Genomic DNA, 22,610 nt, shown 5'->3' on the forward strand with positions numbered 1-22,610 from the left:
TGTGATGAAATGTTTTTAAATTTACTTGCATGATTATCGTAAATGTCTGTCCAACATTCGAGAAGCAATTGCATCTGCTAATGTATTCAAAGACCTTGGAATATGTTGATATTCAATGTAATCAAATTCACGTTCCAAGAGACGCACTCTCAAAAACAACCTTAATAACACAGGATTCCTAATGGCATAAACTCTATTAAGCTGTAATACAACAAGTTCAGAATCTAACCTCACTATCAAACGTCGAATTCCAAATGAAATAGATTCGGATAATAATTCAATCACTGCACTGTATTCTGCAATGTTGTTCGTTGTTTGACCGAGGCTTACCCCATGCATAGAAACTAACTCGTCAGAGGGCGAATAGATAACCCAAGCTGCGGAAGAGATGTTCCGTGTACTACGACAAGCACCATCAGCAAATCCAATGTATGTTTGGAGAGGCGTCGACATCTGCAATATCAAGAGTAAAACCAAGATAAGCCAGAATAACGACGAAAAACCACACTCTCTAAGCTAAGCACACTGACTAAACTAACACACTTGCTAGCTAGAAAGAAAATCTAACCTATCTAAAAATTTCTCCATACCCATCATTTAAGCATAATACCTCTTTAGGTAAAGTCCATTTCTGGGTTTACCCAAAGAGTCCCCATCAAAGTCAACTAGCTCATAAGCCCCTTTTGCTAGCTTTCGCTTTACAATGTAGGGCCCATGCCACATGGGAACGAATTTTCCGGCACCTAGCTTATCGTTAGCTTGATCATATAATAGTACTAGGTCTCCTTCCGAAAAACTTCGAGGGGTTACATTTCTATCATACTGAGCTTTCATTCGTTTCGCGTGAGTCTCGATTGCCAATGTAGCGTCACGTCGAGTCTCATCTAATTTAGCCAAGTACAATAAACGTTTCTCCTCTTCGGAAGTAGCTGGAAGTAATTCGACAGCCATTTGAAGTGATGGGATTTCGCATTCAATGGGTAACACAGCTTCTAAGCCATAAACTAGCTGGAAAGGAGTGAACCCTGTTGAATTTTTCACTGAGGTTCGGTATGCCCATAGCGCTGAAAATAACATGTTGTGCCAATTCGACCGATGAACACCAATGGTTCGTCGGATCATGATAACTAGAACTTTGTTGATAGACTCAACCAAACCGTTGGCTTGCGGATAATAAGGAGTAGAGCTATCGTGGCGCAAACCAAGCTGGCTTGTAAGCTCAGTCATCATGACGTTTCGAAAATGGCTCCCATGGTCAGTAATGATTGCTTGTGGGACACCAAACCTAGTTATGATATGATTGAATACGAAAACTGCAGCTGTTTTGCCGCTTGCGTCGAATGTAGGCATCGCCTCGGCCCACTTAGTAAAATAATCAACCGCAAGGATGATATACGCATGCCCCCCGGCCGAGTGAGGGTTACAAGTAATAAAGTCGATACCCCATTTGGCGAATGGACCAACGGCAATTATAGGGTGGAGAGGAGCAGGTGGAGCGCGCATCTTGCGATCAAACACTTGACAGTTGTGGCACTTCCTGACTGCAATGATACAATCTTTAAACATAGACGGCCAGAAATAGCCAGCGCGCAACACCTTCTGAGCTGTGGCATACCCAGACATATGACCGCCACATGCTCCAGAGTGACAATCATTCAAAACCCTCTCAGCCTCTTCGTGAGTTAAACAACGTCGAAAAACTAAGTCTGCCCCCCGGCGATAAAGTGTATCTCCAATAATTTTGTATGGCTGGGATTGAAACCGAATTTTTCGACGTTCCGCTTTGGAAGCTTCAGGCCGAAAGGTTTGGGTTTGGAGATAAATGATTATATCCCCGTACCACGGATCTACAGTACTGATAAGAAACAAAGATTCGTCCTCCTCTGCCACAGTCTCTGTGTCAGCACTCGGGAAATCACACATCAATTCCGCAAAAACTAAGGATTTCTTAGACTTGGACTTCTCGAACTCCAAGTCGAACTCTTGCAGGATGACAATCCATTTAGAGTACTTGCCCCCTAGCAGTTGTTTTGTCAAAATATAAATCATAGGGTTGCAATCCGAAATAACTGTAGTTTTGCGGAGAAGAATGTAGTGACGGAAACGCTGGACAGCTTGAACGGCTGCCAGGGCCAATTTCTCCACATGCGAATATTTTAGCTCAGTGGGATTCAAGGTCCTACTAAGATAATATATCACATGCTCCGCTCCGAATTCATCTTCTTGAACTAACACCATTCCAATGGTGGAATGCGAAGCTGCGAGGTATAAGAAGTAGTCCTGGTTGTAGTTGGGAGGATGCAATAACGGTGCATGGGTCAACGCGTGTTTAAGTGCATCAAAAGATTGTTGGGCAATCTCGTCCCAAAAGAATTGTGCATTCTGTTTCAACAACCGTGTAAAACCTTTAGTGACCTCGGCGTAGTTTGGGATGAATCGGCGTAAAAAGTTCGCTTTCCCTTGCAAACTTTGGAGTTGGCGCAAACTCGAAGGAGGAGGCAATTTGATGATAGCCTCGACTTTCGAGGGATCGACGCGAATGCCGGCTTTTGAAACAACAAATCCCAGCAATCGACCTGTTTCTATACAGAAAACACACTTGTGGGGATTCAACCGAATTCGATAATGCCTACACCTCATAAAGATTGCTCGTAGGTGGACAAGGTGATCAGCTCGATGTAAAGAATGAGCAGGCAAATCATCGAGATAGGGTTGCACAATGTGCTTGATGTCATGAAATGCATAAGACATCGCCCGTTGAAAAGTGGCCCCGGCATTCTTAAGCCCAAAAGGTAACTTGCAATAAGCAAATGTCCCCCATGGACAAATGAATGCCGTTTTTGGTTGGTCGGCAGGTAGAATATTGATTTGATTATAGCCCGAGAAACCATCCATGAAGGAAAACATTTCACTTCCGGCACAATCATCAATAATTTGATCGATATAAGGCGTAGGATAGTTGTCTTTTGGACAAGCTCGATTTATATCCCTATAGTCGATACAGATTCTTATTGTTCCTTGTTTCTTATTGACCGGAACAATATTCGATACCCAATCCGTTAACGGGATCGGATAAATGAAACCTGCTTTCAACAGCTTTTCGACTTCTGCTTTAATCGCAGCCGCTTTTCGAGGGTGAATTTGACGCAACCGTTGCCGGACGGGTTTAGCATCCGGGTAGGTCTTTATTTCATGAACAACAATGGCAGGATCAATTCCCGGCATTTCCTCGTAAGACCAGGCAAACACGTCGCGGAATTCTTGGAATAGGGCCTTGTAAGTTTGGATTTCTTCTTCAGTACATGCGGCACCTATATGAATGTTTTCCTCGATTCCGGGCTTCACTGAAATATCAATGGGAATAGTACGAGAAATATTCCCTAAATTCAACTCTGAATCAGAATGTTTCGTTGGATCCTGAGCGTCTTTGACATATTCAGCGGTAAAGATAGATGAAAAATCATTTTCAAATGCATCATCCTTAGGTAAAAACGAAGATCTGTGATGGAGATCCTCCCATGGTAGATCATCTACACTTAGGATTTCGCGAAGTTGTTCGTCAGATGACACGACTTCGGGAAACGTTATCCGTTCTAAGGGTGAGGTGAAAAGTGACTCTTCACTGACCACATTCATTTGGTCGACTTCGGTTGAATGAAAGTCAGTAAAAGACATGAGAGCTTCATAAGCAATTTCATATGGACTCAAAGGCATAACATTACCGAGTGAGTCTATCTCAGAGTCAGATGGGACGAACCAAGGATCATCATAAATAATGTTTTCTGATGTAATCATATGAATGGTTGCAAACGAAGGATCTGCGCTGAGTGGAGGGAGAGGAAAAGTTCCCAGTAAACCGGAATCCTTAACTAAACCTACACCAACGTCCCTATAAGGGATTGTCGTTTTACCAACATGCTGGATACTCTCTGAAGAGGCTGGGTCGGATGAAAAGTATGTCAGCTGATCAATAGTCACGATCTTACCGTTATGTGGAAACTTAATTACTCTGAAGACCGATGAAACGACCGCTGTCATAGCATATGACCAACTTCGACCCAAAAGAAGGTTGTAGTCTAGAGGGGCATCAACCACTTCCACATCCAGACTAACGGTTTTACCTTCAACCCCTATAGGCAATTCTTGTAGAATACCAAACGGACGGAACCCACGGCCATCAAAGGCCTTAAGGATGGTGGGGGATTGGTTCAACGAAGGAGAACCAAGCGATCTCCAACATTGAATCGACATAATACACGTAGAAGCTCCCTCATCAATCACAGTCCGATGAATAGGCCTGTTTTTGACTATCACTGGAATTTGGAAAGCCATTTGATGGGGGAGACGTGGTGTACTATTTTCTAGATCAAAGATCATTAGGTTCGGGTCCTGAACATCGACAGCTCCGATAGCCGACAAAAGCAATTTCCGTTGTGCTGGGCATGATTGCAGCACTTCGAGTGCCGACATTGCTGAAGGTGAAACAGCTAAGTCCTCAACAATGTTGTAATTCTGGGCTGCTCTCGCATGTGGATTGAAAGCAGACCTTCGAAGTACACCCTTGGCGGGCGGCTTAATCACTAAGTCTGGGTTAGGTTTTTCGATCTGTAGTGGATCGGAACCAGGAGCTGAGGTTGATGGGTTAGAGTGAGAAGATTCTGCTTCCTTGCCATCAACAGGAGCCTTACTACCATAATCTTGCGATCGAGTCGCAATCCTCACATGAGACATCATCAAAATGGGTTCTTCACTGGCATTCGAAGAAGAACCTATCATCTTATTCTCCTGCTCTGGAAATGGATTCTTTAACACAGCAGGAGTGGGAGAACCTTTGACTATTTTTACAACCTCGGCCCGATGAGGGCAATCTCTCGTAAAATGATCCTCTTCACAAATAAGACAAGGATATCGAGGTTTGCGTTTTTCGTCATTGGTTTCCGACTTTTCAGTTTTCTCCTTTGGAGCCTTGTCTGCTTTAGCCTTCTTCTTTCCTTTCTTCTTTCCACCGTTTTTTGGTTTGGCCGTAGATGACTCTACAGCGTGAATGTCGGCGGTGAGTTCAGGAGAAGACTCTCCTGTCGGAGAATCAGGCAAAGTGATAATTGGAGTAGTTGAAGCCTTGGAAGACTTCTTCTTGCTCTTCGTAGTCACGATACCAATCATACCATCAGCGGCATGAGATCCCGAAGGAGCAGCAGCGATTTGATTCGACTTTGGAAGATCCGGAATCTTCTCGTGTAACGTACCCGACTGAGTGTAAACTAAGTCAAGGTATTGTGCCTGAGCAATGACTTGCTCCTCAGTAACTACTCCGGCCTTAGCTACATCTTCAGTAATCTTCGGTAATAATGATTTGACAAACCATTCAGCTAAGATTTGGTCCGGGATAAAAACTTTCACTAATCTCCTTCGACGTCTCCACTCATGAATGTGATCAGAAATATACGTGGACGTCGATTGTTTTAGTGAAGTTAATAACTCCGTGCCGTTATCGTATCTGACCGGCAACTGAAAGTGAGTTAAGAACGAGGTAGCTAACTGGCTAAAGTTGTAAAAAGAGGCCCGTGGTAACTCAATGTACCACTTGGCCGCGAGACCAATGAGTGTACGCTGGAAAAGACGTAAGCGGATGGAATCATCTGAGATAGAATTCGAAGCACACCAGAGGTGGTAAGTCATCACATGATTGGACGGATCCTCTCCAGACTTACCTTCGAACTTGGGTATATCGCTGGGCAACTTATTTGGCATTGGCGGCCAGAACTGAAGATATTGAATTGGATCGTTCGTTAGGCGCGTCAAGTCGGGTAAATCTAAAGTTGCAATAAACGGTAACTGCCGGTTAGGATCTCTAAAACTCTGGGTCACAATACCAGCCCCAGGAGGAGGATATCCAGGATAACTAGGAACAGGAGTCGCATTTGGGATATTATATCCTCCTGGAAAACCAGGATTAACCGGACCGTACTGGGGTTGTTGAGGTTGTTGATAAGTGTACCCAGGATACGGTTGATACTGGTAAACCGGTTGTTGGACAGCTTGCCCAGGTTGGTACTGTCCCTGGTACGGAGGTTGAACAAATTGAGGTTGAGTAGTGACAACCGTACTTATACCAGGCTGACCTACAGGCATCTGGACCGTGGTTTGAATCGTAGATCCAGACAACGGTAAAGATGTCTGAGGTGTGGTAACAGGGACAGTAGAAACTGGAGCCGTCGATACTCCAGAAGTAAGTATGGTAGATGTAGCGGTAGTTGCAGCAGCCGTTTGAGATGGAGTACTAGGTGCAATTGACGGCTGAGTAACTACCGAAGCTACAGAGGTTTGAACATTTGGCTGGACAGGTTGCGGTTGCTGGGTTGGACCAGAAACTACGGGTTGTCCAGCTTGAGGAACCATCTGTACACTTGGCTGCAACACCTGTTGACCCTGTGATGGATCCCACACTAACATTCCAGGGTACTGACCCGTAACAGGTTGAGGATACTGAGATCCATAACCAGATTGAGGGTAGGATTGATAATTGTAAGGTGCAGTTCCCATACTTGGAACATATGACTGACCTTGAGGCGGTTGATAACCTTGACTTGAGTATTGACCTTGAGGTTGATAACCTTGAGGTAAATACTGATACTGGGGTTGACCTTGACCTTGAGGTTGGTACCCTTGAGGTTGATAACCTTGGGGTTGATACCCTTGAGGTTGCCATCCTTGGGGTTGCCATCCTTGAGGTTGATATTGATACTGAGGTTGACCTTGGGGTACATATTGAGGCTGAGGTTGACCTTGAGGCAAGTATTGCACCATAGGTACATACTGACTTTGAGGTTGCCCCCCAGACACGATTTGTGTACCTTGAGGTTGCCCCCCAGGCGTTAACTGCGGTTGCCCCCCAGGCGGTAATTGGCCACCTTGAGGTTGGGAAACGGGAACTGAACCTGACATCATGTAAATGTCTCCTACACCCAATGGTATATTACCACTGTTTCCAGCAAATAACCCATGATCAATGGGTTGAGGAGATGCCCCCGCAAAGGTACCAGAAAGTGACTGATACCCAGTGGGAACAGAAGGACCGCCGTGTAAAAAAGATTCAGGACTTTGTGTAAACACGGACGACTGACCAGACATATTTACAGGAGTATGAATACCTCCAGGTGGAAAAGGAGTACGAGGTGTGGAAAAACCGACTGAGTTGTCTAAAAAATTGGTTAACGCAAGGTACCAAGAAGTACTTCTAGGAGGACTGTAAAAGATGGATTCACGCTCCCTTAGATCAATAGTAAGTTGACCTTCAAGGTGAGAGACACCTATATCTTCTTCTGGAGCAAGTTCTTCTATAGCAATCAAACCAGAAGGTAGATTTTCGGTGATAATTCTTTCTATTCTCGGTGAATCAGGGACACTAGAAGTTGGAGTAACAGGTTCGGAAATTTCAGGTTCTTCGCCTGTTTCACTGGCAGATGAAAAACTACCAGCAAGCTCGGAAACTGTAACAGTTTCGGGATTGTAACCTGTTTCTAAACTTTGGTAATCTGGATGGACTACCAAGGAAGATTCTCCTTCTTCAGGTGAACCTACTCTACTGTCACTAGGAGGAGTTACAAGGACCTTTAAACCTTCTAAATTACCCGGGTCGTCTCGAGGAGGTGATCCCCTAAGTCTACGGGATCTTCTCAACAATTCGGCCACAGAAACAACTTCAGGAGACTGGCCCCGAAGTCTACGGGACTGTCTCGGTAATTCCGCCACAATTAAAGATTTTTAACTACAACACACGAAAACAAAGTAAAAATTTCAAATCAAACCACCTAAAGTCTTCTAAAGAAGCAAACAAATTTGAAGCACACGCCTAAAGAATCTAGAGCGTCAAACCAAACACAAACAGTAGTCTTCCGGACCAAAAGCGCTAGTTGGTGATTAGGCCCAACCTCGCAGGATTCAGTACAGAAATGGCGGGTGGAACAGTTACCCCGGCAACCTGCTTAATGAATAGACCGGCACAAGTTCCTCCACTTTAACCGTCTCGAAGTGAAGTGAACCCCCCGGAAAATCCAAGTGAGTATAACCGACGTCTGCTCCAGGTACAGTGGGACCTTCCCTCCACCGTCACCTCGGTAGAACCCTAAAGATTATGGTCACTAAAGTTACCAATCACAACAATTACACCTGGGGGAACAGTCTAAACTCCGACAGCACGCAAGGGCAGAGTAACAAGCTCAATCCCCTTACCGGCTCCTTGACAATAATCCAAGGTTTACCGATAAGTGACCCCTGGCTCCTCGACAATGGTTAATCCGAGGTTTACCGTTTGTAATACGTACTGTCTGGCGTCGTTCCCAACGAGGGAGGAATGATCCCCTCACTGGTTCGGACACGAGCTCGTGCTTCTCCTTTAAGAGGAGCTTTCCCAGAGTATAACTGAAACAATTGGATTTAATCTACTCAAGATAAACTATCTGTTTGGTTTTGTAGTCTTGGAGAGTTAAGTACTCACCTACTCCAAGACCCTAGCCTAAGCTATGTTGGTGTTTCAGAGCCCTAGAAAAATAAAAATTACTAGATTGATTTTAATTTAAGCGTTACTTTTAAGGTTGTTTCTTAAGTCAAAAGGTGATGGAAGTGAAACCAGTGGTGTGTTGACTCGACTCGAAACCACTACAAAATGCACCTAGGATGATTTACCCACTACTTTACTTTTTCGATGAATTGCTTAACTAAAAAGTTGAGAGAATGCAATCTTTATAAAAGCAACTTCTTAATTGAAGACAATCAAAGAAACAATTCGTTTGTCTTTTCAAAGCATAAAAACATGACCGCTCTTTACATGCACGAAAAAACTCTTTTTCTCTTTCAAAACAAAAAGCTACTTGAAACAAGACTTTTAAAGAAGATGTTTTTGTATTTTTCTTTTAATAAAGCAAATAAATCTAATATAACCAAAAATCAATCTTAACAACTATTAAAATCTACGAAAATTCACTCATAAGCAAACTAAAAGGTAAATTTACTCTAAGCAATCTTAACGAGGCCAAAACCAACAATGATTATTCTAAGGTGTTTTACTTGATCACAATCAAATCAAGGACTAGCTTATTGCAGAACCAAAACTAGTCAAAACAAAACTCTAATCTTTTTGTTCTTTTGTAAAATGGAAATCAACACTTTATAAACAAGTAATTCGAAATTTGACCCAAAACAACTCAAATGGCAAGCTGCTCACACAAGGAGACTTTACGACAGGCCCGACTTCTAAGAAGGCTGACTAACCAGAGAGATCTAAGGCTGGACAACTTTCTACCGTCAAAGTCACTACAGGACCTATTGAAAAATCAAACCCTAGGCCTAAACTTCGTTGAAAACCACTAAAACACTCAAAGCTCACAAAACAAGTTCAGGTGAAAATTTTTGACAGGGTACTAAAGGATCTGGGCAGAAAACACTAAGAAAAATCAAAATCTAAAAGCAATTAAAGCAAAAAATGGAATTTTCCTAAATTTTACAGGAAGACGCAGGCAACCCGTTATAACAGGTGCGGGCCCGCTCTGTGCAAACGGAAACAGCGCGTCCAAAGACGCACTGTGCAGTACTCAGAGGGTGCGTCCTTCTGGAAAAGTTAAGAAAAACCAAATCTAACTAAATCTAAAGCTAAGCCACCCAAATACTAATTCTCACAGTCAAAAACCAGAAAATAAAAATGATTTTCTCAGAGCAAAGTTCACACAAAGGAAAAGACTTTCTCATTAATGGATTCCCCAGTGGAGTCGCCAATTTGTCGTGGCGGAAAAAGTCGTTTGTGTGGACACAACTGACCTCCCTAGGAGTCTAAACTCTCTAGCGACAAACAAGACAAAATGGAGTGATCTTTCTCTAAATATACCTTTTAAAACATGAAAACTACAAGTGTTTAGGCTTACCTTATTCCAAAACGCTGTTGTTGTAGTCCGTCCTTGGCGATCCGGATGAGCTCCTCCTTCAAGTCAATTCCTGCAACCACAAACAATCAAACAATTACCAAGCACTTGCATTTCATATAATAAAACATATATTCAACATGCAGACCAAGGAACACATGAAATAACTCATTAACACAAGCTATTGAGAAAAATAAACCAGTTTGTATTAATAACGAAACAAAGAAACTCTTACAACCTGGCCTTGGTGTTGTGCAAGTTCCTCCCAGGGTCCATCAAGGGTTTTCCTCTACTTTGACAAAGCTCACCCACTTCCAAGTAGAATCAAGCAAAGACAATCTCTCCTCACAAGGTTCTAAATGGGAGTCCTAATTCCTGCAGCATTTACCCAAAGAAAATGTATAGCTCCAACCTCTCCTCCCTCTGGCTCAATGTCTTTATTTATAGTGCTGTAAAGAGGTTATTCAGGTCCACCATCAATGGGATAATCCCCCTCTTTGGGTGGGATAGCTCCCTTATTGATGGGATAAGTTCCTCCTTAATAGAGATACATGAACCAACTGGAGGCGCATCCAATTCATCAAACCGACCTCTAGAAAGTTCTAGAAGTAACCACAAGTAACTTTTTTAAGATGAAACTCGCGCATTTTGCCTTTTACAGAAGGACGCACCTGTCCCTTAACATACAGAGCGTCCAAGGACGCAACTTTTGTGAACATTGTGAGCGTCCCCGCAGGTAAGGCTAGAGAGAACCTGCAACCCCAGAGATAAACACATTTTTACAAGACTTTCTCTCTTCTTTGAGTTTGAGATGGATAGCAGAGGCATAAGACTTGCCTAAGAGGGTAGCATGACTGTTGATTTGAGCCATACTAACTGTAAGTGGTCATGGTGACATTTTTTAGTGTAACACTCTCCATATGGTGGCAATACAGTATTTAATGGATACATAGGTCTTTGTTGACCAGATTTCCCAGCTTGATATTGATATGCAGGATCAAACTGTTGAGTTCCCATTAGAGAAGAACTAGGTAGAATTCTGGTTGAGGACATGGGTGATGACCATGGTGTAGAAGCAACCCCTGAGTGGGTTCCAGATAAATATTGGTAACCAACCGGGATGGACGATTCACCATATAGGTGCAACTCAGGTGTGGTAGAAAACATCGAAGAGGTTGCAACAAAAGATTCTACCGCAGCTGCATCAGATGATACAGTCTGGGATGTTGATGGTTGTTCAGCCATAGTTAACTGACCCAAAAGTTGTCCTAAATAATCGACGGGTACTTGAAAATAAGCAGGATCAAATGGAGCAGTAAAATGAGGAGTATGAGGGTAAAGATAAAGCCCAGCTCCAAAGTGGAATGGAGTCCCAGGTGTAGAATCTTCTTCCAATTCTTCCTCTATAGCAATTAAACCTGGCAGATGAACTTCACCGTCTAGTCCGTAAAAGATTTTTGGTGTTGATAAAGTTGAAGTTTCAGTAGTTACTGATGTCTGAGGGGTAACCGCTTGATCATCTTCTGGTAAAGTAACAACTTATAAATGTTCAAAGTTGAAGTCCAGATGTTTGGGTAAATGAACAACAGTTTCAGAAAGAGGTTCCTGAACAACTTCAGGTTCAGATGTAACTTCTATTTGAACTGGGATATGTTCTGGATTAACTTCAGGTTGAACTGATTAGGTTCAGAAGTAATTTCTTGTTGAGCAAGTTGAAGTTGAGGATCAACTTGTTGTTAAACAACCTCGGTTACCGTTCCACTAGGATCAGTGCTAATGTCCTCAGGTAATTGTGAAACTTCTCCTACAGAAACGGATGTACCAAAAATGGTTGGAGTAACTAGAGTCTTAGTACTTACCGAAATAGATGATTCAGGTAATTCAGATGAAGAACTAGGAGTTCTTGATGTACTAGACTCAGTTAAGCGAGACCACTTTGACTGAAGAGGTGTAGATTTAGGCAGCAAAGGCGGTTTGGTCATTGTTCTCCGTGAACGACGGGGTAAGGGTTGATGTTCCTCCATGATTGCTGATCAATTCTATTAACAAAAAAGAAATAAACAAAAAGGGGTATACTGGGCAAAAGGTTTACCAAGCAACTATGAACTATAGAATACCTCCTGGTGAACCAAGAAGTATGGGTAGGCAATCTCCCCGAATGTTGTGTTCGGCGTATCACAGTTTACAAGGTGGCTGACTCGGTTACTTAAGGATGGATAGCAACCTAGAGTTTTCCTCCCATATATACTTGAAGGTACGTGGAGGCCCTGTTCGTATAAGCAATGTTTAATGCAAAACCGCACAGTCAGAGCATTCCCATATACTTTACGTATAGTAACACTGCCCTATATACCTGAAGGTACGTGGATGAGCTATGATATACTCATGTACGTGGAATGAGGTATCACACTCGGGATGTATTGCAGACAAGTTAGCGATAGTTTCTTTGTTTTATGACGCCAGAACACGTCTCTAGCCTAGAACCACTAAATGTTCTCGTTAATGACAATGCTCCATTAGGTAAATTGATGTTAATTTTAAGTTGATCTTGCTTAGGAATTTTCCTTTCAAGTTCACCACGTGATGTATTTTGAAATTCCTAGGAATGCAACTATCATGATAAGCATTCTTTCCATTCAATTTAACGATGAAAATCCTAGCTGCTTAGGGATAAAGCAATCAGATTTCTTTTGATCAAAGAGAAAAGAGCACAATATAAATGCAATTTCCATACACTATTCCTATGAACACACACTAACTTTTTCAATGCAACATGCATGTATTTCTTTTCGATTTCCTTAATATGAATATGAACAAAAGGAAGTATGCACATACAGTCAATCAATCTTTCATAAGAGCGAAGACTTTTACGACAGTTCCAATTCAAAGGAAGAGAAGACTTTATGACACTTTCTTTCGAATGAAGATTAATCAATTATATCCTAAGTTTGACTATCAATCGATAATGACAAAGAAAACATTAAGAAACATTAATCAATCCAATCAAATTTGGGCTAGACCAGGAGATAGAAACTTATTTTCTGAGATATAACATTCATTGATCAATCAAAAAACAAACAAACAGAGAAAAGTTGGCAAAAACACTTTCCAAAGGTGGGAAACTGATCCCAGAGTGGTAGACAGTGCGCTTTAGAGAACTGTCCCTTAGCCAGGGGTGCTCTGCAGTGCATTGTGTCCCTCACAAGCCTGCGCTGGTGACAGTCAGCCATTTCAAGAAGCAAGTTGACATAGTTTTGACCAATTTTTCAATGTAAAGAGATGAATTACAATCTATGAACACAAATAAGGTCTACAAGGATGTCTTAGGAGGTGGATAAGCTACTAGGAAAGAGGATCTTCCCAGTGGAGTCACCAATTTGTTTGGGAGAATTTGGTATCGACGAATAAATACTAATTCCCTAGATAAGTAGCTATATCTAGAACAAAAGTTTAAAGTGTTTTAGACTTTTCCTATAAGAAATAGATAATATGAGAAGATAGAAGACCTACTTGTAGTTCTTCTTTCCTCTCGTCTCCCTTGTATTGATCATGTCACTCCTTCCCGTACTTAATCCGCTTGAGAAGTACCCTGTAAACACAACAGAAAACAAAAACCAATAAAAGCATACGATCTATTGGATATAAGTGAAAGGAATCAGATACAATTCACACATATAAGCATTATGAAACAATACCAACATATGGGAAAAAGGTTCAAACACTTTATTAGATAGAAGAAGGAATTACAACCATTGGTGTCTGATTCAAAGCCATTCCTCCAGCTTGGATCCCATCCACATCACATCAAAAGCGTGACAAACTTGTAGCATTACAATATTTTGTTCAAAGCCAAATCTCATATTAGCATTATCTCCTTACAATTCAACATAATCCAGCCCCTGATCACTCAGGTGAGTGGTCAATTTATAGGAAGATGAAGGAGGTTTTGCCATAAATGGTGGCATTGAATGGCCTTCCATACTTAGAATTAGTTCCATGGAGGAAGGGATGAGAGGATAGGATGCACCTTAACTCATTCCTCATCCATTTTCAAGCTCATAGGAGTTGATAAGTGAGGGTACTTTCTAGATGACTACAAAATATAAGAGTATTCCCCAAACCCTATGTGAATTTCACTCATTCTCACCCAGCACAGGTGAAAGGAAGCCTAAGTGCTCTGCAGAGCACCCTGGAAATGGACTCAACTGCTCTGCAGAGCACCCTAAAAATGGACTCAACTGCTCTGCAGTGCACCTTCATAAGGGCTTATCTGCGTTGGTCCCTCTAGATGTTATTTCTGGATGTCTTCAAGTCATGAAACTGCCTAGGAAGGAGGCATTCAAAGGGGTGACTTGTTTAGGGCATGAAGCAACTGAAATTAGGGTTTGCTGAGCCCTAAAACACTGATCTAGATGTTGGGATTTGATGTGCCCAAATGGATCTGTAACAACTAGTTGTAAGAGTTGAGAACTGTACTCAGTCCCACAATCGAGGATCGACTCAGGCATTTTGAAACATGATTACTGATTCCTTTCCTATGATTTATGTTAATATGGATTTTTTGCAGGTATGTGGACTATTTCTGATGGTGATCGGTATGCAACTTCCCTTGTGTCTACATAAATTAAAGAGGCAGGTGATTTGTGTGGATGATCGTCTACTACCCCAGAATATAATGCTTCCATTATCGACAGGGATGCACAATAGAGTACATCTCCTTATCATAGGTGGGGTACCTACCAATAGTATCAGAGAGTGTCTCACTTTGATAGGCCATCGGGTGCCCTTTCTGAGTGAGGACTACACCAATAACATAATTCAATGAATTTGTCTCAATCTTAAATGGTTATTGTAGGTTTGGCAAGGTGAGGACTAGTGCAAAGAAAAGGCGATGTTTCAATTCAATGAATGCCTTTTGTTTCTCCTCAAACAAAAAAAAAATTACTTTTGATCTGCCCTTAGTAACTTGTATCAAGGGCCAAGTAATATGAAAGAACCCTAACACAAATCTTTAATCGAAATTAGAAAGGCCCAAGAAGCTATGAAGTTAAGTCATAGTCGTCTGGGCTAGAGAAACCCGAATGAATTTGATCTTAGCTAGATTGACATGCACCCCTTGCTTGTCAATTATGTAGACTAAATATTGGACTTGGTCCATGCCAAAAGAGCACTTCTCCAGGTTGGTACATAGCTTGTGTCACCATAGGTTTTGAAGGACCCACGGAATATGTTGCAAGTGCTCTTCCCTACTCTTGCTAAAGTTGAGGATTTCATCCAAATATAAAACCACGAAAAAGTTGGTGTGTTGGGACGGGGTCCCCCAGGGTGCTGAGTGCGAGTAGCGCAAGTTATTAAGAGTCAAAGGGTCTTTTAGGAAAGTCAAAGCCCCTTATTTTGTAAAGGGATGAGTTTTATTAAGCTCCTCCCATGGTTCACGAATAATGGTAATGTAATATAAACACTATAAAAGGGAGTATTTGAGAGGTCATTAGGTAGTTAAGTCAAGTGAAGATAGTGAAATGTATGATTGACACTTAGAGTCTGAATTGTTTTTTTATATTCAGATGAAGGGGAAGGCTCTTGCTACTGTGTGCATAGAGACCTTGGTAAGTCCGCAGCTGAGTGCGTGGGTCCCTGCAGTTGTCTGCGTTGGGTCTGAAAAGGATATGTATTGAAGATCTGGAATAATAAAGAGTATTTGAAGAAATTATGTGTCTGGACTGTATACTTATGTGTTTTCTGTATTTATACTCAGTTGAATACCATTCATCTATAAGATTGTCTTAATTACTCCATAAAGATCTGGATCTACTATTATATGTTATTTTATGCATGTTTAGACTCTTAGGCGAAGCTAATAACTCTTTTTAATTGGAATTTGCTTAAATTTTGAGGATTTTGAGAATAAGGGTTCACGAAGGTTAGATCGAGCCTTAAAATGAAGAAACTCCTTACCCCCGCATCACATAGCCTTCTATATGTAAAAAAATGGTTCTAGAATCCCCCAATACTACCTTGGGTGAGACTGCAACTTGCGCTAAGTGGGTTGTTGTCGAAAGGGCCAGTAGTGTAGGGTTTTGTTGGTTAGTGCAAGTAACTCTGAACTTGGGTCCAAGCTTCCTCAAGCCAACAAATGGTTCTGTTATCGAGACCGGGATCTACCTGAGGGATGTGTGATGTGGCATCCATGGATACCAACTAAGAAAGAAATCGAGAAGTAGATAGATTGTAAGTTGAACGAGTTTGCAAACCAGGATAATCAGAATCCACGGTTTTCAAAAGGAAGGTGGTTATAGAAATATCTCTACACAAAAGTGCACGAAGTTTTCTTTTCGACGTTCCCTTATGAATTACATGAGTTTCTGTCCAAAGTAGTGGATAGCGAACCTACTTGGAAGCACAATGATTCAATTGCATGGACTCCCGAATTAGTCAAACATCTTGAAGGATCTTATTATAATGTTGCAAGGGCTGTTGATGACTGGATTGATAGTATATTGGGCGATTTCATCACTAAATTTAAAATCGATACATTTGTGTCTTATAGCAAAGTTGAATGTCGATTCTTAAAAGGTCTTGGAGGTAAGTATCTGAAATCGATAAAGACCTGGATTAAAATGTTGTTAAGCGAAAAAGGGGTTATGCCTTTACATTAACGTTTAAGAGAGGTCAGACTGGATCTACATGAAGTGGAAAGCAATTCAAAGTAGCTCTAGACAAATTAGTGAGGAGTGAATATAGTCCTTTATTGGGAGAGTCTGGAAGTGAAGAAGAAAGAAGTATCCCTAGTATGCCTAGAGGTGCGATGCAGTTAGTATATTTGGATACTTTTGGAATTCCACATCCATCCACTCCACCTCCACCTTCACTTCCACCTCATATACCTACGCCTCCAACTCCACCTCCACATACACCTCCGTTATTTAGTATGGTGAATACAATGAAAATGCCTGTATTCAGGGGCTAGGGATCAAAGGATCCCATTCAGTTTTTTTTCATCGTAGAAGTTGTGTGGAAGGGGAAGTAGGTCAATGATGATGACATGAATAAAGCACAATTGGTTACAATGCTACAAGAAAGAGTGCTTACCTAGTATATCAAATATAGTATGACTCATCTGGCTGCTTTGTTAGCTGAGACAAAGGATGCGCTAAAAGAAAAATTCAGGAACCCGAAGTCGTAAGCTCAGTGTCTGACCAAAATAAATGAAACCAATTATAGGGTTAACGAGTCTGCATGGGATATAGATTAGAGACTGAAGTGTTTACTGAGCCAAGCTAATCTTTAGCTTTCAGATGAAAAAAATAAGAACTGATACATAGCTACGTTATTTCCTCACTTAATATTGTCATTATCTCAGCAGAAGATTGGCTCTTAGACTCAATAATTGGAGATCGCGATGAATCTAGAAGCTTCGCCGATCCAAGACATGAATTTAGGTGTTCAAAAAATCCATTCGTAGCTAGCAAGCCTGCACATAGAGTTGAAGGATCTGAAGAAGGGAAAGTAGGTTAAATCAGAAACACATTCTAAAGTTTGGTGCACAAAGTGAAAGACTGAAGGTCATCATAAAGACCAGTTCCCTGTATTCTGAGATTATATAACTGCGAGGGGTTCTAACTTGCTGAAGCCATAATCTTCTGTTGGATCAAGCACTGGTGCAAATGCCTCATATAGCATCTTCCAAGTGTCAAGACAACATTTGATGGATAATTTTCATCTATTATAGAAGTTTGTACAGTCTCCAAAGCAACTATTTTGTAACTTTTGTAAATCGGTTAGTCATGATGAAAGTAATTGTCGAAGCTATGAATTGATGATGGACAGGACTCTGATGTATAGAATGTTGGCTAAAAACTGCAAGCAGAATGATCAAGGATCACCTATGGCTTGCGGAGGATTCCAAGGACGGGGAAGAGGACGAGGAGGAGGAGCTAGAAGAGGTTGGGGCCAAATCATTTGCTACAACTGTGGAGAACTAAGACACTTTGATCGTTACTGTCAGAATCAAACTCACCGTTCTTGTCAATACTGTCAGCAATTGTTATAGAAGATTTCCTGATATTAACAGTGAAGATGTAGGAGAAGAAGAACCAACAACTGATGTAGAATATTCATATTATGACATCCGAGCTGCGCAAAGGCGGTCCGAGTATCAACAGAGTCATGCGAAGTAGTATAGTTACTGGTGAAGACAAGGTCGAAGGAAAACAAATAGTATTACATCTATGCTTTCAAAGAGTTGGTGAGAAGAATGTTGGGCTTGATTTACATAGAGAAAAAGAAATGTTCATGGAGGAAAGAAATTGTTTTATGGATCTAGGTGCTTCTATGTCTAAGAATCAGATACCGCTAATCCCACGAAAGGAGAAACCTAAATAAGTTACTGTGACACCATATTCAAATCCCACGATGTTAAAATCGTTTATGGAGACCTGCATGAAGCTATTACGAGATCAAAGGTAGTTGAAGGGCTGCAAGAACTGATAGATAATTGTGCCAGCAAGGATAAGAAGTTACCATAACAATGTGCATTCAATAAGGTGAACTGAAGTAAGAAGATAACTAGTAGGGAGATGCAGTTGACAGCGCAGATTGGTGATTTTGAAATGGACCGGGTAATCGTAGACTCGGGCTCTAATGCTAACATACTTCCAAATAAAATTTGGGAATGTATGGGGAAGCCTAAGTTACCATGATCACCAATGCAGCTATGCATGGCGAACTAGCAAAAGATAATTCCAATGGGTCATCTGCATGGAGTAATTGTAGATTTTGAAGGTGCAAGTGTAGTGGTAGACTTTGAAGTTATTCTGATAGTAGATGACAACAATCCATACCCAACATTTATTTGGATTGATTGGGCCTTCTACATGAACACGATCATTAATTTAAATAAGTGAAGCATGGTATTTGAAAAGAGTGATCTTAGAGTGATATTTGGATTTAGAAGAAGGTGCACGATAGACATAACTAGTTCGTGATTATTATGAAGATGAAGACATTGAGCACATATATAAGTTAACTATGTCAAATGAATATTGGATCAATCCCATTGCGGATGGAAGGATCAGCTAGGAGAAGGACAATTCCTGCCAATCAAATTTAGATGAAGAGTTAGAAAACTGGCAGAATCGGTTGCATGAGGTCTCTATGTTGTGATGCAATCAACTTACAAATTCACTACATTGTATATCTACGGAGGTACATAAGTTTGCTTATTATGATGGCTTGGATGATGTCAATATGTTTCTTGACCATTTTGAAAGGGATGTACCAGAGGAGCATCAGTTTCAAGCCTTATATTTAGCATTGAGAGCTATGCCTACAAGATGGTGGGTATGTATAAGGATAATATTGTTGACTGGAAGGAATATCATAGAATGATGTGATTAAGATTTGGCTACGCATGAAAACACCTGACTCACTGAAAAGTACACAGGAAAGGATGATCCACGGTGAACATCTCGCTCGATAGACTAAGGCATGGGGTGAGGTACCTCAACCAGAATGGGTGTATATCTTTATTCATACCTTGGATGTTATCCCAAAGAACTGGTATTTAGAGATGGAGCTGCAACACAGGACTAATGATTGGGATGAAATGAAGGAGATTTTTTTCCTGACATTTAGTTTTGAAGACAGGTTCGAATGCATTGATGAAGTGCTTCAGAAGATTAAAGCAGCAATCTTACGAACACCCATAACACATATCACTTGGATACAACCTGATTGGAGTACACAAATACAACATGCTTTAGAATGTTACAATGTTACCACAGAAGAAGGCGATGAGGATCCACGAAATATTAATATCCCTGAGTCAGAGGGACTGCATGAAGTTGTTGGACCTGATGTGAAGATCCCTGATATCTCACAACCGGTGAGCACAAAGTAGGTAAATATTGGCTCAGAAGAATAACTGAAATTTGTCAACATTGGCAACTATTGGGATAAATACATGGTGGATAAGGTCAATGAATTGTTACTCGAATATCAAGATTTATTTTCAACTAACTTGAAGGGGATAGTAGGATATTTTGGTATCATGAAGATCAATCTAAAACCAGATGGGAAGCCGGTTAAACAACACCCGTATTAGTTGAATCCCAAATACAAGGAAACAGTGAAGGAAGAACTCAATAAGATGCTCGTGGCAGGAATAATTGAGCCCCTAGAAGAATCATAATGGGTCAGTCCGATGGTCGTCCAGGAGATGAAAACGAAGTGTTACACTAAAATTTGTCACCATGACTATTTGCAGTTAGTATGGCTCCATCAACTGTCATACTATCCTCCTTGGCAAGCCTCATACCTCTGCTCTCCATGTCAAACTTCAAGAAAGAGAGAAAGTCATTAAAAATCTATATATCTCTGGGTACGCAGTTTCTCTTAGCCTTACCTGCGTGTACGCACTCCAAGTTCACAATACCTGCGTACTTGTACGCTCTATATGTAAAGCAATGGGTGCGTACTCCTGTAAAGGTCAAAAGGCGCAAGTTTCACTCCAAAAAAGTTACTTGTGGTCATTTCTAGAGCATTCTACAAGCTTGTTTGACGTGTATGAAGCGCCTCCAGATGGTTCATGTATCCCTACCAAAGAGGAACTTATCCCATCAAGAGGGGAGCTATCCCATCCAAAGAGGGGCTTATCCCATTGATGGTGGACCTGAATAACTTCCTCTAGAGCACTATAAATACAGGCATTGAGCCAAAGGGAGAGAGGTTGAAAGCTGAACATTCCTAAGGGTAGATGCTGTTGGAATTAGGACTCCCTTGTAAAGCTTGAGAGGAGAGATTCCCATCCTTTCCTAGCCTTATTTGAGAGTGGGTGAGCTGATCAAAGTAAAGGAAAACTCTTGCTGGACCCTAGGAGGGACTTGCACAACACCAAGGCTCAGGTTGTAATGGTTCCTTTTGTTACCTTTTAATGCAAATGAACTTATTTTTCTCAACAGATTGTTATTCATGGTTTGTTTCATATACTCCTTGGTCTGTATGATGGATATGTATTGTTTTATTAGTTTATCAGGTGTTATTTAATCTTTTGGCTTGTTAGTGAATGCAGGTTTCGAAGAGAAGGAGGAGCTCATCCGGATCGGCGAGGCTGGACTACTACAAAGCGTTGGACTAAAGGTATGTTAAAGATCCCCTGATTACTTGTATTTGCAATGCATGTTTAGAGAAAGGTAGCTTTATTTGTCTTGTTTGTCACTAGAAAGCTTTCGCTTCTAGGGAGGTCGGTTGTGTCCGCACTAACGACTCTTTCCGCATGACACGAAGGGTGATATCAGGATCTACGTTTATTTGCAGAAGTTATAATGATGCATGTGTACACGATCCATTTCCTACGTCTTTTACTGATGAAGTTCTACAAAATGTTGGTGGGCAGGAAGCTTATCCATTCACGGATGGATTATCGGGATATCACCAAATTAAGATGTAGCTAGAGCATAAAAGAAAGACTACCTTTAGTATAGAATGGGGATATTTCCAATATACAGTCATGCCTTTCGGACTAAAAAATGCTCCCCTGATATTCTCAAGGGTGGTAGTCACAATGTTCAAGGAATTCATTCATAAATTTTTGGAATTCTACTTCTATGATTGGATAGTTTTTGGGCTAGTCAAGAAGCATTTCTCTAGTCTGCGCGTAATGTTGGATACAAGTAAAAAGTATCAGATTTCTTTGAACATGAATAAATGCATTTTTTGTGTACCATATGGAATACTTTTGGGACATGTTTTCTATAAGCAGGGATTGATGGTAGACCCTACTAATATTGTTGTAATTATTAGTTTGGATCCCCCTAAGATCATAAAGCAACTGCGTGCGATTTTGGGTCATACTGGGTACAACAGGAAGTTCATTAAGGTGTATGCGTGGATCATTGCACCCATGGAGAGGTTGTTAAAGAAGGATGCTATGTTCTACTGGGATGACGACTGTTAGAAGAGCTTGGATATTCTTAAGGAAAAGATGGTTATGACACCAATCCTAGTATTCCCAGATTGGAAGAAGGAATTTCATGTGCATGTGGATGCGTCTTGTATAACGTTGGGAGTTGTCTTAACTCAACCATGGACTGGATATATTGATCACCCGATTTCCTTTGCCAGTCGAAAACTATCTAAGGCATAGAATAATTATTCAACCACAGAGCGAAAAGGATTAGCCATGGTTTATGCACTACAAAAATTCAGGCACTATTTGTTAGGTGCGCGCTTTAAAATGTACACAGACCATTCTTCTTTGAAGTACATAGTCAATAAGCCTATGTTGGGGCGTAAAATCTGTAGATGGTTGCTTCTCTTCCAGGAGTATGATTTTTAAGTGATAGTTAAGTCTGGGAGATTGAATGTTGGACCTGATCACCTCTCTCGGATTGAGAATGGAGAAGAACCCACTAATATTGATGAAGGGTTACTTGATGCGTAGCTCTTTGTTGTCAGACTTGCGGATGCGTATTTTGTAGATATTATTTATTTTTCACCCACTGGTGTAGCTCCTGAAGGTTATACGACACAACAAAAGAAGGAATTAGTTGTCAAGTCTACATATTTTTCCATGATTGTAGGACACTTATATAAGATAGGATCAGATGAAGTTCTATGCCGATATGTGCCTGAATATGAAATACACAGTATTCTAGCTGAAGCACATGGTGGTGCCAATGGAGGACACTATGCAGGCAA

Source organism: Pinus tabuliformis, chromosome 9, assembly GCF_031772625.1.
Source record: "Pinus tabuliformis cultivar Carrire ecotype Pingquan chromosome 9, CPIR1, whole genome shotgun sequence".
Classification (NCBI taxonomy): Eukaryota; Viridiplantae; Streptophyta; class Pinopsida; order Pinales; family Pinaceae; genus Pinus; species Pinus tabuliformis.